Below are 6,915 nucleotides of genomic sequence, written 5' to 3' on the forward strand. Positions count from 1 at the left end.
GACGCGCGCGTGGCCGTGGCGGAGGGAGGGGTCCAAAGGGCGTGGGAGCTAGGTGTACCCGCCTGCCTGCCTTACAGAGGAGAGAGGGGCTGGTGGGGGACCAGGCTGCTAGCTCTGCAGGGGTGGGGGCAGAGATGGGAGGAAAGGAGAGCCTGTAAACTCGGTTTTGTGCCCCCCGCAGAGTGAGGGGGTTACAGACCCTTCGTCATTCTGTGTCCTGCGTCGGGGAGGGGTTTGCTTGTTTGTTTGGCTGCACTGGGCATTGATACAGGGCTTCCCTCGTGCTTGCTAAGTGCTCTGCCTCTGAGCTATATCTCCCACCTCTCTTCATCTGCTAAATTGCCCTGGCTGGTCCCTAGTCTCAGGGATTACAGGCATGGGCTACAGCAACCAGCAGGGGAAGGCTTTTACTTTGGGGGTGAGGTGACCGGGAGGGGTTTTTACTGCTCCCAGTATCTGGCCTTGTCTAAAAAGGGTGGGCCTGTGTATTGATAGAAGTCAGTTATTAGTGGAAAGCTCCCTGGAACCTCCCCAGGTTGTTGACATACCTCCTTGGCCCCACCTCTGCCCCCCTCCTGCCTAGTCACCCCCTTTGCCTGACCCCATTGTGGCAGACTTGAGGTTCAGAAGGACCTCTGCTTACAGGGGTACTATGCTGTGCCCTGTGGTGGAAGCATGTCCTCTCTAGGCACTAAAACCCCTCCATCGCAGGGTTCAGGGTAGCAGGAAAAGGACGCAAACATTTGGCTTTTTCTGTTTCCCCCTAGAGCTGGAGATGGAATGCAGGTCTAGGCTCATGCTACACCCCCAGCCCAAGGTGCAAACATTTGAAGAGTGAGTCACTGGGTGTGATTTTCAGAAATGGTCCTCTTAGGTTCCCAAGTCTGTGTAATCTGGCATCACATATGTGTCCCTGGTTCAGTGTTTATCCATCCTGTAGGACAGCACCCCAACCCCAAGAGGTTATCCCCAACCTGGAACTGCCACCAAGTCTCCCACAGGCTGTGCCTCTGTTCCACAAAGCTAGCTGCATTGGGGTGATGGGGTACATGGACAGCACCCCCCCCCACACACACACACACACGCTGACCTCTTCATAAATTGAGTTCCCTGATCAGAAGCAATATTGTGTGTGTGTTAACATCGTGGTGAATAGAGCCATTCATCGCACACAGAAAGGCTGCTTTTGGCAGAAGTGCAAAGGGCAAGGAAAGCAAATAGCAAGGCCAGAGTTATTTATTCCAGGGAGGAAAAACTCATTGCTCAATCCATGATGGAAGGGGTCCAGTGTAATCCTCAACTGACCAGGCCTTGACGACCTTGCTAGGAGTCTGTGCCTTGGTAGGGGCTCAGCAGTGGCTGCTGCCAACAAGGTGGGCATTCCTCAGTGACGGAGCTGGCTAAGGTTGGTGGCCCACCATGGCCATGGGCTCAGGAGTCTACTGAGCAAGCACTGGGGAGGCCAGTGGAAGTCTGACTGGGAGCCACAGAGCAGCCTCTGACCTACCAGATGACATAATAGCATTCCCTGTGTCACTCTCTGTTTGGGGGAGAGTTCGCCTGGGATACAGATTTTACTCCATTTTTCACTTCTAGAGCTTCTAACACTAAACATGTGGGTTTTATTTTATACACCAAAAGTCAAGTTTCTGTTAAATTTTATACACCAGCACCAACTGGGTAACCATGTTGTAATTCCATCCCAGCACTGCCTGAAGTTAGGGTCTAGCCCTACGGCTGATGGCTCTGTCCTACCAGGCTTCCCCCACTAAATGCAAATATGGGGCCTGGGCCTCCCATGGCTCCGAACACTGCTGTATCAGGAACCCCAGGACCTCCTTCTTGGGTTTGATGATTTGCTAGAAGGGCACATAGAATTTGGGAAGGCACTGGTATATTTTAAAGGACATATTTTGTGTATCACAGTCTCATACAGATGTACCATACTTTGGGCCCTTTTGACATTTTTTAAGTCACCCATGAATATTTACGAGAATCTCCTGTGTTGGAACAAAGCAGGCTAAAAAGTGCCCACTCCCCTGGAGGACATCTTCCCTTTTCACCAGTGACACAGGGGTCAAGATGAAATCACGTCTTTATCTGGAGAGAATGTTCTTACTGGCCTCCGGCTCTAGGGTTCCCAATGTCTTCCCTGAGGTGCACACTGGCAGTCTCCTGGGACTGATCACCTCCCCTGTATCTGTTCCTTCCTGGTTTGGGGGTCTTATCAGCACAGTATCATCAGAGCAGCTGACCAGAAAGCTGTCCAGAAGGTTTTGAAAAACCTGATCTCCCGGGGAGTCCATTCGGAAGTGACTTGAAGAAAGAATTTCACCTTTAGAACTGCCATTCATCCCAGTTAGCTTCTTAGGGCACCGGCACACATGGTCACACTCTTTTCCTCTTCTTTTCTTCTTTTTTAATGGTACTGGGGATTGAATTCACACATACTGACTAAACACTCAGGGTCACTCCAGGTGAACTGGGCTGCACAAAATAATCACTCAGAGACAAAGAAATACCTTTCTCTCTGGGTCCTGTGATGGCTCCTCTGACCTTAGGGGTCCATGGAAAGAGAGAGAGGAGCACATGCTGAACCCTTTTATGGGAAAGAAGCCATTCAAATGAAGCAAAGGGTCAGGTTTCAGGGAGTTGAGTCTAGCTTCCTGATGTCTGCATCTAGGGAGGCCACACCCATCTCAGGAGCTATGTGGGGATCATGGTAGAGCGAGGCCCATCCAAACAGACAGATTCAGTCCACTTTGTGTTCTTAATGCCCATAGTTCACACACACACAGCCCAGGGCTGGCTTGCCACATCTCCACATTCCCATCACTCAGGGCTAAGGGACGCTTGGTTCCTCCTATGTGGCAGCTCCCGACACTGGGCAAGCACTCTACCACTGAACTACAGTCCCAGCTCTCTTTTAAAATCTTACTTTGAACAAGGCAGGGGTGGCACACACCTATAATCCCAGCCACACAGGAGGCTGAAGCAGGAGGATTGTAAATTCAAAGCCATCCACAGCAATTTAAGACCCTCAGCAATTAGCAAGTTACTATCTCGGCTGGGTGTGGTGCACACGCCTGTGATCTCTGTCTCAAATAAAAAATAAAAAGGGCTGGGGATGTGGCTCGGTGGTTAATCACCCTTGTGTTCAATACACACACACACACACACACACACAAATTTCTTTGACTTTGAGACAAGGTGATGCTAAGGTGACCAAGAGGACCTCCGACTTGAGATCCTCCTCCTTCAGCCTTCTGAGTAGCTGAGATTGCAGCTGTGTGCTACTGTGCCTGGCAAATTATCATAATCTGTGTGGTTTAAAACAATAGAAAACATTAATCTCTCCAAGTTCTGCCCCTGAACAAGGGCTTCCACCCTCTTCTGGCTTCTGCGGGCCTCCCTGCCTCCATCTCCACATTGCTCACTCCTGGGTGTCTGGTCAAATCTCCCTCTCTCTCATCATGATAGCTATCACTGTGTTATGGCTTAGCTCTTCAGTGTCCCCTAAAGACCCTGTTGTTGAAGGCTTGGTCCTCAGCTGACGGTGCTGTTGGGTGGTGGAACTTGTAGGACCCTGGGCCTGCCTCTCTTATTTTGCTCCCTGGCCTCCACCAGTGAGCACCTGTACTCTATTGCGGGCTCCCTGCCGTGATGTTCTGCCTCACCGTGGGCCCAAAAGCCATGGAGTCAATGAGCCAAAATAAATGTTTCCTCCTTGTAAAACTGATTGCCTTGGCAAGATGGCAGCCAGCACAGGCTTGGACAACTTATGAAAACCAAATATATAGCCTTAAAATAGAACATGGACCTAAATACCTAGAAGCACCCCCTTTGTAAGAGTTGTAATGAAAATTAATATGAATGGAGTAAATAGTTCTAATGGATTGGAGGACCCAAGAGCCATATCAGTGCTAGCAAAATGGCAGCATTCACATAGCATCAAAGTTGTTCTGTAAGAGCTGTGGCACTTAATGATGTCATAAAAAGAAAATATGGAACTCCCTCAGCCACTGGAAGGACAGTGTTACTTCAATTAATTTAAATAAATAAATAAATGGGGGCTGGGGATGTGGCTCAAGTGGTAGCATGCTCGCCTAGCATGCATGAGGCACTGGGTTCGATTCTCAGCACCACATAAAAAATAAAATAAAAGATATTGTGTCCACTTAAAACTAAAAACTAAATATTTGGGCTGGGGAATGTGGCTCAAGCGGTAGTGCGCTCGCCTAGCATGCGTGGGGCACTGGGTTTGATCCCCAGCACCACATACAAATAAAGATGTTGTGTCCACCGAAAACTAAAAAAATAAATATTAAAAAAAAATTCTCTCTCGGGGCTGGGGATGTGGCTCCAGCGGTAGCGCGCTCGCCTGGCATGCGTGCGGCCCGGGTTCGATCCTCAGCACCACATACCAACAAAGATGTTGTGTCCGCCGAGAACTAAAAAATAAATATTAAAAATTCTCTCTCTCTCTCTCTCTCTCTCTCTCTCTCTCTCTCTCTCTCTCTCTCCTCTCTCACTCTCTCTAAAAAAAAGATTAAAAAATTCTCTCTCTCTCTCTCTCTCTCTTTTAAAAAGAATAAAAAACAAAAATAAATAAATAAATAAACAAGCTCTCCCCCCATTTGACTTAAGCAGTCTTCATTTCCACCGCAGTAAATTTTCTAGATACGTCTTGTAGACCTCAAAGTACTGGAAAGGAAGCTCCCAGGGCCCAGGATGTGGAAATACCTTTGGGGCCGCCATTCAGCTCTTTCACCCACCATCCTGCGGGCAGGCAAACTGCTTCTCAGTTTCCCGAGTGCTGTGGTAAAGCGGCCCTGTTAGATGCCAAGGGCTGAGTGGCCTCCATCCCATAAGGTGATCACATCTGGAAGAGCAGCTGCATTTGGAGCTGCCCTCATGGTGTCCTGAGCCCTGTGAAGGGGACCCTCTCTGTCCACATTTCAGCTTTTCCCAGGGAGGTGGGGTTTCTCGGGGTGGTGGAGCCTCTGCACCCAGAGCCAGGCAGAAGGAGGAAGACTCCTGCTAGAGCTGACCATCAGTCTCCATCACCACCGGCTCCAATTCCTCTTGCTCTCTGTCCTCTGGACTTTCTCCAGGCAAACTCCCCTATGAGAGCGCCCCCCACCCCACCCGGTGCCATGGATGGAACCCAGCCTTGCACGTGCTAGACGGGCACGTACCATGAGCCCCACTCCTCCCCCACACTTGGGCGTTGGCTCCCTCCTCCCCTTGCCTTTATGGAGAGGTAGCCCCGAAGCTGTTTTCTGGCAATAATGCCTTTCTGCCGTCTGTGGGCCTCCTGGCCACTTGGCGTCACGGGCTTCCCACTTGCTGTGCCCTGGATCCGTCCTACAGGTGGCCATGAGGTTTGGAATCCCTCTGTCTTGGGAGTGGACTGTTGGCCTTGGCCATGGCAGCCTCGTCTGTCAAGCCGCGTGCTGTAGGAAGAGCTTCCTGTTTCTTTTTGCCCCACGATGTGAAAATATTTGGGAGCCACTGACTTGAAGACCTGCAGCACCGATACCCTCCCTGAGGCAGACACCCACCGGCTCCGTTATCCACGGCTCTCCTGCCCACGGCTTCCCCTCCATCTCGGAACTCCCACTAGGCCTTTCCTTCCCCAGGAGAAACCCAGTTCTCCAGCCTTTCTCCTTTCGTCCTTGTTTGGATGTGACTGCACATCCAATTTCAGTAGCACTGTGGCCACCGCAGGTACCCAACACTCCTGTGCCCCCTGTGTTGGTACTGCCCCAGTCCTGGAGAAGAAAAGGCCGTGCGGTGCTGACCTCAGCTGTTCAGCGCGGCTGCAGAAAGGCCCAAGGCGGAGCCAAGTCGTTCCGCCACACATCACCAAACGCTGTTCTCCAACTCCTGGGCTCCAGTGATTCCCCACCTCCTCCCCCTATGTGCTGGGTCTATAGGCTTGGGACATCAAGACTGCCTTTGATTACCAAGTTCAAATAGGCCCTCATCACCACCCACAGCCGCATCGCGTCCTCTTGAAGATCTATCTACTCCTCTGCTTCCTGTATGGCAAGAACAGGTGGAGGCTGCAGTTATTTGTTTGTTTGCTTCGTGCTGGGGATGGAACCCAGGGTCTTGCTCACTCCAAGCAAATGCCTCACCAGTGAGCCACGCCGCAGGCCAGCTGGAGCATCCTTGGCCCAAATCAAAAATCCCCTCCAAATACAAAAACTTTTCGAGTACTGAAATGACACCACAGGTAGAAAATTTCATACCATGAAATTTTGTTTCATGCACAAAGTTATTGAAAGTGTTGTAGAAGGGCTGGGGCTGGGGCTCAGTGGTGGGGGGCTTACCTAGCACGTGTGAGGCACTGGGTTCGAGCCCCATAACCACATAAAAATAAATAAATAAATAAATAAAGGCATCGTGTCCATGTACAACTAAAAATATATTTTTAAACAGTATTATGTAAAATTACCTTCAGGCTCTGTGTACAAAAATTTCATGTTTAGCCTTGGGTCATGTCGTCAAGATAGTCTGGTGTACGTGACTATTCCAAAATCTGAAAAAAATCTGATTCTCCAAACACATCTGGTCCCAAGCATTCTGGACAAGGGACACTCAGTTTGCACCCTATTTTCTTTCTCCTCAACCTTTGGCACTCTCTCTTCCTCCTCAGCTCCCTCTAGGTCTTTAAATAGAAAATAGAAGCTCTTTCGGGGAAGCTCTTCACTTCCCCATTCTGAGACCACAGACCTCCGTGCCCAGCCAGGGCTATTCTCCTCTAATAATAAAGAAACTCTTTGCATCTCATGCCAACCTTCTTTTCAACTTTTGACTCCTCCTGTTGAGGATGCTTAGTTTCAAACTCAGGGCTGCGGGCTGGGGATGTGGCTCAAGCGGTAGGTAGCGCACTCGCCTGGCATGCGT

At 50.1% G+C, this 6,915-nt stretch overlaps 1 pseudogene across 1 annotated transcript; it reads left to right on the forward strand.

The window, feature by feature from the left end:
• Positions 1 to 140: 140 nt before the first annotated feature.
• Positions 141 to 4,298, forward strand: LOC308637514 (ubiquitin-conjugating enzyme E2 variant 1-like; annotated as a pseudogene). The gene has a single exon. The product of its transcript is annotated as a ubiquitin-conjugating enzyme E2 variant 1-like (transcript).
• Positions 4,299 to 6,915: the final 2,617 nt, after the last annotated feature.

The sequence above is a fragment of the Spermophilus citellus genome (genome assembly GCF_964194105.1).
Source record: "Spermophilus citellus genome assembly, chromosome: 18".
Classification (NCBI taxonomy): Eukaryota; Metazoa; Chordata; class Mammalia; order Rodentia; family Sciuridae; genus Spermophilus; species Spermophilus citellus.